The 8,942-nt window shown below is 41.7% G+C and overlaps 1 pseudogene; it reads right to left on the bottom strand.

Annotated features, from left to right (window-relative positions):
- Nucleotides 1-7,333: 7,333 nt before the first annotated feature.
- LOC102757090 lies at nt 7,334-7,928 on the bottom strand (annotated as a pseudogene).
- Between the last annotated feature and the right edge of the window lie 1,014 nt (nt 7,929-8,942).

Below are 8,942 nucleotides of genomic sequence, written 5' to 3'. Positions count from 1 at the left end.
TTCCCCCCCCCCCCGCCCCCGCCCCAGTCACAAATTTTTGTGCATCGGGCCTCTAGTTTATAATAATAAAAGGGTAATATGCTAATTAGACTAGATGTCTTCCAGATGTCATTCCAGACATACTTCCTGAGGAGGCTGGGGCTGGAGGGAAACCAGCCCAGATCCCGGGAGCCTGTGGGTGGCTGGAGGAGGGAAGCCTGGGTCCCAGGTGCTGAAGGGAAGCCAGTGTTGGCAGCTGGGGGAAGGAAGGCCTACTCTTGCTTGAATTTTCGTGCATTGGCCTCTAGGAGGTCAATAACATAACAGTATGAGCTCAGATCACAACCTAGAGAGTGTCACAAATTTAAATCTTCGGGCCAGTTCTCTGAGTTTCATATCCACTTCATTGTCTCCCAGTTGGTATCACAAAGGGACTTCAATATAATATGTTAAAAACCCAATTCATGTTCCTCACCTCCCTAAACCCAGTTCTCTTGTATGCTGATCTCATGTGAATTGGCACCATCCTTCTATCCAGTTGCACTCACAATAAATCTTGGACTCATCCTTAATACCTATCTCAATTTAGATTGAATCCCTAAAAAGTTCTCATGTCTGTCCATTTTCGTCTGTTTTGCTGGTATTCTTTCCCTGTATCTTCTCAAGTACTTGCTCTGATGGAGAGGGCTGCCTCCAAACCACAGCCAGCTAAGAACTGAGGCCCTGGGTACAATAGTCCAGGAAAAGTCCTGCCCAACTGTTAAGTGAGCTTGGAAGTGGTTCCGCCCCAGGTGAGTCCTGAAATGACTACAGCCCTGGTGGACCCCTTGATTGCAGCAGTGAGAAACCCTGAAGCCGAAAGCCCAGCAAAGCCGCACCTGGATCCCTGACCCATGGACACTGGGAGGTGATAAGTGTGTGTTGTTTTAAGCCGCTGAGTTTGGGGGTAACTTATTATGCAGCAATAAGTAACTCACACACAGTATAATACATAGTGCTTAGCTCCTTTTCCTTTCTCATGGCTCTTCCAATTTTGGTAGTTTTTACCATGACAAATTTCTGCCTATGTATTGGAATGCAATCTATTTTCCTGTGGTTCTGTTCACTGATCATAGTTGGAGTCTTCAGGTTCATGCAGCCTTAAACAGCAAACCGTATCCCCTGAGGCCGCGCCCAGGCAGTCTTCCCTGCTCCTTCAAGTGTTCCCTCCGGTTCCCTGGAGAAACTCTTATGTAGGCAGTGCCCAAATTGAGTGGAAAGAACAACCACCTCCACCGTCTAAGTACTTCCCTTGTCTGACAGCTGCTTACTCTGTGCAAAGCAAGGCAGGTGCAATGCTCAGGAAATGCTGGTCAAGCACAAAAACTACATTTTCCATTCAGTCCAAGATGTTAGCATCCTTTTTAGGAGACAGTGTAACTGCCCACTCACCGCCTTGCCTGTTTTCTACAAGTGCTATTGTTACGCCATTCTGTATCTGTGCAGTTGTACTTTGGACTCCCAAAGACAAGATCTTTTGTGTCTGTTTAAATTTAGAATTGTGAGCTTCGCTTGCATTGCTACGGCCTTTTAGAGCCTTTTTCATAACCCAGTTTTTATCATAAGCACTTTACTATTCCCCATCTCTTTGAAACACACACACACACACACACACACACACACACACACAGAAGACTTGGTTTTGCCCTACTGACCGCAGCAAGCTATTGCCACAGTTCAATATGCTCATGCATAGAAAACGTCATAAAATTTCAGGTTTATTTTTTAAGAGAAATTGTAACATTATGCAATTGAGATTGCTTATGAACTAAAGCAGCTATTAGTTATATAATAAATGCATATAATAAAAAAGATGTATAATAAAAAAATAGGATTTTGAACCTCATTTAAAAATACCTCATTGAATACACCACTAGTATCTAAATAACTTAAATGTTCTAATTTTGTACAATTAGTATTTTTCTTGTTGATAAATATTTAAAAAGCATTTAGTGTTCAAAGGATTGACAAAGTATATAGTTGGATTTCAAAGATAATGTTCTTTTTTAATTTGTCTTGAACTATAATCTCTAATGTCCCAGGTTAAGATAAGTAAATAACTCAGTTATGAGAAAATATGCAGATATTAAATTGAAGAAGTAACATCCTTGCTCACATTTAGATATGAGCATTTCTTTAATCAGGTCATATTTGAAAGGTATTCCAACATGTTGCTATTTCAGTGACAGATTTCTCATATTGAAACTCTCTCGCTCCCAATTTAATAATCTTGAGTCATAGTAATAACCAGTATCCAATGGAAAAAATATTGCCGAGTTTATGAAGTTATAATGTTTAAGATAACTTGGGTTATAAGTAATAGAAAACTCCATTCAGAAAATTATGACCAGGCATGTTCTTCCTCCACAGGCATGCATCTCCTAAACTCTAAGGGACCCCCGGAGACTTGCCACCAGGGGAGCAATGGGTAGTGCAGCTCTTCCCGGACTAATTCCCTGATTCCTGTTTCCTCTGCTTCCCAGTGAGCTAGCAGCCCCGTCTAGGCTCTCCTGTTGCTTCTTTGCTAAGCCCTTCCTTGTTTCACTGTCCCCAGCTTTAATAAATGTTTCCTCAAAATAAAACAAGAATAATAGTAAGACTCGAATAATTGGAGACAACAGTATAGAAAACTCCTTTGGGGTGTTTTGCTATAATGGGGAGTAGAAAAATGGGCCATAGCTGGAGTAGGATGTGGGAGATTTTTAAGGTAGGAAATACAACCCTATCTATGGCTCAGTTGGTGGAACGTCACCCCATACACCAAAAGGTTGTGGATTCAATTCCTGGTCAAGGCACAAAACTACACTGCAGGTTTGCTCCCTGGTCAGGGCGCGTGAGGGAGACAACCAATATCTCTCTCTCTCTCTCTCCCTGTCTCCCATCCTCTCTAAAAAAAAAACCAAAGCATATCTTTGGGTGAGGATAAAAAGAAAAGGAAATACTAAAGATATGCTGATGGATGATCAACTAGGGAAGAGGGGGGTTTACAGATGCTAAAGTGATGTCCTTAAATGGATGAGTGGGCATAAGAGCTAAAGCACAGGTAGTGGAGTGTGGACAATATGTCCGTAGTAAGAAGAGGGGAGTGGAGGATATGGGTAGAAAAGGAAACAGTTTTTGGTATGTGATGGTGGGAAAGTGTAGACGTTCTCTGATTGCTCCTATTTTCTTAGTTAAGTAGGAAGCAAGAAATCAATTGACAGCACTGGGGAAGAGGTTTGAGGAAAGTAGAGAAATTGTGAAAATAGATGTCTTACAGTGGAGCTTGGGAAACTAAAGGCACCAGGAAGATATAGTCCAAGCATCCATTTCAGATACAAAAATGTCTGGAGGAACAAGACTTGCTTTTTTTTTTTTTTTTTTGCTTCCCTTCTTAAGAGACTGGAAACCGTTCCTTGAAGCCCCAGCGAAGTTTTTCCTGTGAAAAGGGAGTAACATCAGGCCTGGGTCTCCAAACCGATTTACACCTCTCTGAGAAGGTGACCTTGGAGCTGCCTTCTCGCAGCACTGTTTCCTTGGCAACTACCATGTGCGGCTAGAGAAGAATGCTTTGTGCTGGAAGCTGATTGCCTTATCTGCTCCGAAATCCCCCATCTGCGGAACTGCACCTGCACAGAGAGCGGTGAGCTGGCCCTCGGATAAACACTGCAGAGACTCCTGGCAAGTGCATCCGTGCACCCCATCTTCCTTAGCACCTGTACAGGCCACGGGTGGGTCAGGCGGGCCAAGAAGCCAGTATACCTGGGTAGCCCCTGAGCCTCCTGATGACATGACGAAACTGTACACTCAGTTTGCCTGTCCTGTATCCCTCTCTAAGATTAATACATGAAGTATTAGAATAAAGTCTATTGTATCTTACGAATTTGATTGATGTCAAAACCTGTGATTACTTCTGATGTGAGGCAGAATGGCATTGGAAGCAGGACTGGCATTCACATCCTTAACTCAATTGGTATCTTCCGGTCTCCTGGCCAGAACTGGCTCGCAGAGTCATTTCCTGGCAAACCAATTACCATCAAAGGAAATAAGACCACTTGCCTTGACTAACTGCAATTCACCCCTGGGGTGTGGTGGGTGATGAGGCAGCAGCATCTCTTAAGCACACAGCTTTGTGGGGGTGGGCCATACTTGAACAACATTAAGGTTATGTTAAGAAGAAGGAAAGACAGAGGCCAGAGTCAGGCAGAGCAGTCAGTTGCATTATGTATGTTGTGCATGCATAATGCATGGGATAAAATGGAACATTCTCTCAGGTCTCTATAGCTGTTTACACTGACAGAACAATTGGTGTCAACAAGTCCTTCTTAAAAGTTGACTATTTCATGTTAGACATGAATTATATCACAGACCAGATATGTAACCCCAGCACCTTCCCATTTTCTCAATCTTCCCATTTTCTAATACAATCTTCATATTTATATGAAATTCACATTTCTATGGTTTTAAAGTTTTGAATGCTAAGTTCCATCAAATAATGGCCACTTAACTTATTTTTTGTGATTGTCTGTCATGTATAAAGTGCTGTAAAATTACCAATGTCTGAAGGTTAGTGAAAAATTCATTGCATTACATCAGTGTCTTCCTAAACAACCTACTTCACTCATTGATTTTGTTCTTAGCAAGAGTGATCCATCTGCAGACTGAGCTCATTAGAAACATTGTCTTTCACAGCCGAGGAGCACTGAACCAACTCGTTTCTCTATGTACCCTCCCTATATGGACATTTAATGTAGATGAGCAAATAGATTGGATACTTGAAGTAATAGAATAGGCAGACCCAAGTCCAAACCTTGTTCCTTCACTTCTAAATTTGAGTGTTTTAGTCAGCTCAGGTAATTACAAAATACCGTAGACTGGATGACTAAAATAACAGAATTTTATTTCTCCGTTCTGGAAGATGGGAAGCACAAGATCAAGGTGCTGGAAAGGTAGGTTTCCCCTGAGGCCTCTTCTCTTGGTTTTTAGGCAGCTGCCATTTGCTGTCTGCTCATAATGACCTCCTCTCACATGAAGAGCGAGAGAGGAGAGAGGGGAAAGGGGAGAGAGGAGAGGGGACAGGGGAGAGGGGAGAGGAGAGAGGGGAGAAGAGAGAGGGGAGAGGGGAGAGGAGAGAGCAGGGAACTCTGGTGTCTCTTATAAGGGCATTAATCCCATCATGGGGTCCCACTGTCATGACTGCATCTAAGCCTAATTACTTCCCAAACATTGATGTTTCCATCTCTCTCCCTCTCCCTTCCTCTCTGAAACCAATAAAAATGTTTAGAAAAAGAAAAGGACAAGGGGCAACCATGTCTTCTGTCTATCTTCACTGTGAAATCCAGACACTTATAATTGCTTGGTTTTATGTATGACTTATATAGATTATTCATTATGTAAAGGAAGTTCCCTTCAAATTGCTTTGTCTTCTAAAATGTTCAAAGGAATGCCCTTTATTCATAGCCAATTAACGTGGCATTTTGTGTAAATTATGGTAATGGACTAAAATTTTTCTTATATTATCTACCAAGTGCTTTTTCATGATAAATCTGCTTTTATCATAACTAGAGGTCCGGTGCACAAAATTTGTGCACTGGGCGGGGGGGGGGGGGAGTGGGGTCCCTCAGCCCAGCCTGTGCCCTCTCACAGTCTGGGAGCCCTTGGGGGATGTCGAAGAGCTGGTTTCGGCCCAATTCCCCACAGGCCAGGCTGAGTCCGGCTTCTGGCTGAGCGGCGCTCCCCCATGGAGTGCACTGACCACTAGGGGGCAGCTCCTGTGCTGAGCATCTGCCCTCTGGTGGTCAGTGAGTGTCATAGCGACCGGTCGTTCCGCAGTTCAATCAATTTGCATATTAGCCTTTTATTATATAGGGTGAGTATTTTTCTCTGATTAGGTATTAACCTTTGTTAACATGGAAATAAGTTATTTCCCACCTTAGCTAAGGAATAGTATGGTTTGTTTTTGCTTGTTGTCCACTAACTTTACCTTTCCTGAATTAAAGTTATCTCTATGGGTTAAAATGTCATTTAAGCCCTAACCAATTTGGCTCAGTGGATAGAGCATCGGCCTGCGGACTGAAAGGTCCCAGGTTCGATTCCGGTCAAGGGCATGTACCTTGGTTGCGGTTACATCCCCAGTGGGAGGTGTGCAGGAGGCAGCTGATCGATGTTTCTCTTTCATCAATGTTTCTAACTCTCTATCCCTCTCCCTTCCTCTCTGTAAAAAATCAATAAAATATATTTTAAAAAAAATAAATAAAATGTCATTTAATAAATTTAAGTACTCTTTGAATGTTTTATTTAATTTTTTCCATATTTAAGTCATCTTTATTTATAAAATACTATCCTAAGAATATAAATTCATTAAGTTCCAATTTAAGCATAAGCACAATCACTTAAGTAACTGCAATTACTGCAAATGAGAGAAAATCAAAATTATTTTTGAAGAGAGACCAAAAATATTGTCATGTTTCTTGTGGTTCTGGATGTTCATTCAGTATAGGCTCATTTGATGGCGGAATCAACACAGATGGGAACTCACGTCTGCTTTGTTGAATCTCTTCTCTCATTAGTAACCTAATGATTCTGAGGATTCCCTGGGCCTCTTTAGCCTCTTCCTCCTCCACCTCGAAGCAAAGGTGAGAATCTGAGTGGATCCTCCAACAATGTGGGAGGAGAGAGAAAAGTTCTGGTTTCACATGAAGGTTCACCTAATGAGGGCTCTTATGGGGAATGGTCTCTGCCAAATGCTGTATTTAGAATGCCAAGGGCATACGGATCTTTTTCTGAACGTTCAAATTTAAGCTCTGTTTCAGTTCATTTTTGCCTGAGGTAAGAATTTCCTGTCTTAGGCTATTTCCAAATCTTAGCTATTGTACACTGTGCTGCTATGAACATAGGGGTGCATATATCCTTTCTGATTGGTGTTTCTGGTTTCTTGGGATAAGCCGAAGTGCCAATCAGCAGATGAGCGGATTAAAAAACAGTGGTACATCTACACAAGGGAATCTACACTGCTATAAAAAAGAAGGAACTTTTACCATTTGCAACAGCATGGATGGAACTGGACAGCATTATGCTAAGAGAAAGATAAATATCACATGATCTCCTCATATGTGAGATATAATGATCAACATAAACTGATGAACAAAAATAGATCCAGAGACAAAGGGGGGAAGGGTGAGATCAACCGAAGGACTTGTATGCATGCACATTAGCATTACCAATGGACACAGACACCAGGGCAGTGGGGGTTGCCCTCAGGGTGGGAGTGGCTGGGGGAGGGGTCAATCGGGGGAAAAGGAGACATATGTAATACCTTAAACAATAAAAATATTTTTTAAAAAAAATTTCCTGTCTTTAAGTCACGAAGGTTTCTTTCAGTCCAAACCACTAACCAATTATCAGTGCCTTTATCTTGTGGGAAATAATCTGCTCTTGATAAGAATGAAGGGTTGGCTCCAATTCTTCAAGGTCTTTGGCTCACTTCTGTCCGTCTCAGCTCTTCCCATGCGTGGCTGGTCTTTTCATCTGCTTTAGAAGTTTTTCTTTTTCCTCTAACCAGTAATTTTCTCCTACTTTTAATTTCCTGTGAAATATTTCATTTTCTTGATACAGTCCAGTCATTAATTTGTGCTGAAGCTTTTAATTTTCGTTTGCAAGATGTTCATTTACTGACTGCAAAGTTGCTTGCTCAGTCTGGAGGTTTTTAATACAACCTATAAGCTCTTCCTTTGTTTTAACTACTTCAGTTACTTGAGCGTATATTTGATTTCTTTCACCTTCTAGGGTTTATACAGAAGCCTTTAAGGTAACAGCATGAATCAGCTTCTTCAGAGCTCCTTTTGGTTGATTACGGAAAAGCGCTGAATCATTCTCTGAATCACGCTTCATTTTCAAGTCCAAGTTATCATCCATTAGGTCTTCTGCAAGCGCAACAGCCCATCTTACATCTTTAGCAAGTGTTCAAAGACTTGATCTATTTTTCTTTATCACAAAGAACTTATTTTGCATGTATTTTAGAGTGTTCAAACATTATTGTTCTTCCATTCTTCAGCTTCTTGTAAAAGCTGTTTCTGGATTTCTTGAAGTTGGGAATTTTCACTCAATGCATCTTTTATATCTATCTTAAGTCATTCTTCTTTTTTTTTTAATCCTCATCCGAGGATATTTTTTCCATTGATTTCTAGAGAGAGTGGAAGGGAGGAAGGAGGGACAAATGAAAGGGAGGGAGGAGGGGTAGAGACACGTGGATTGGTTGCCTCCCCCATGCACCCCTACCAGGGCTGGGGATCGAACCTGCAACTGAGGTATGTGCTCTTGACTGGGCATCAAACCCACGACCCTTGGGTCTGAGGGCTGACACTCTAACCACTGAGCCAAACTGGCCAGGGCTATCTTAAGTTATTCTTCACTCACTTGAAATATTTTATTTTGAAGGTTTTTTTTGGCTTCAGTTTGAGTAATTTCTATTCGTCTTCTAAGGACTGTACCCTTTTTGAAATATCCACCATCAATTCATCTTGTTCAGAATATTCAGATTTCTCTTCCTTTAACTCTTTTTTCTAGAAAGAGAATTTTATCCTCAAATTAAGGTTTGTGACTGCGCAGTTTTAACAGAATGCGTCCAAACTTTGAGCTTCTGTTGGCTCCTTGTCAGAGCTGGAATCCTTGAATGACTCTAAGCCTACAGGCTCTTTGTACAAGGCTACATTTTCCAAGTACTGGTCGGTCACCTTTTTCTTCGATTAGTGTAGCAAGTTCTACAGCAATCTAATAGACAGAAAACTTACACACACACACACACACACACACACACACACACACACACACACACACACACACACACGAGGAGGAAGAAGAAAACAGCAAAATGCCCAACAATAGCTGCACGTGTCAGCAATTCCCACGGAAAAACCATAGGGATTGGGACCTGTTCTCGCATCTTC

This window comes from Myotis davidii, unplaced genomic scaffold (assembly GCF_000327345.1).
Source record: "Myotis davidii unplaced genomic scaffold, ASM32734v1 scaffold892, whole genome shotgun sequence".
In the NCBI taxonomy this organism is placed as follows: Eukaryota; Metazoa; Chordata; class Mammalia; order Chiroptera; family Vespertilionidae; genus Myotis; species Myotis davidii.
This window is presented reverse-complemented; position numbering and strand designations above follow the sequence as displayed.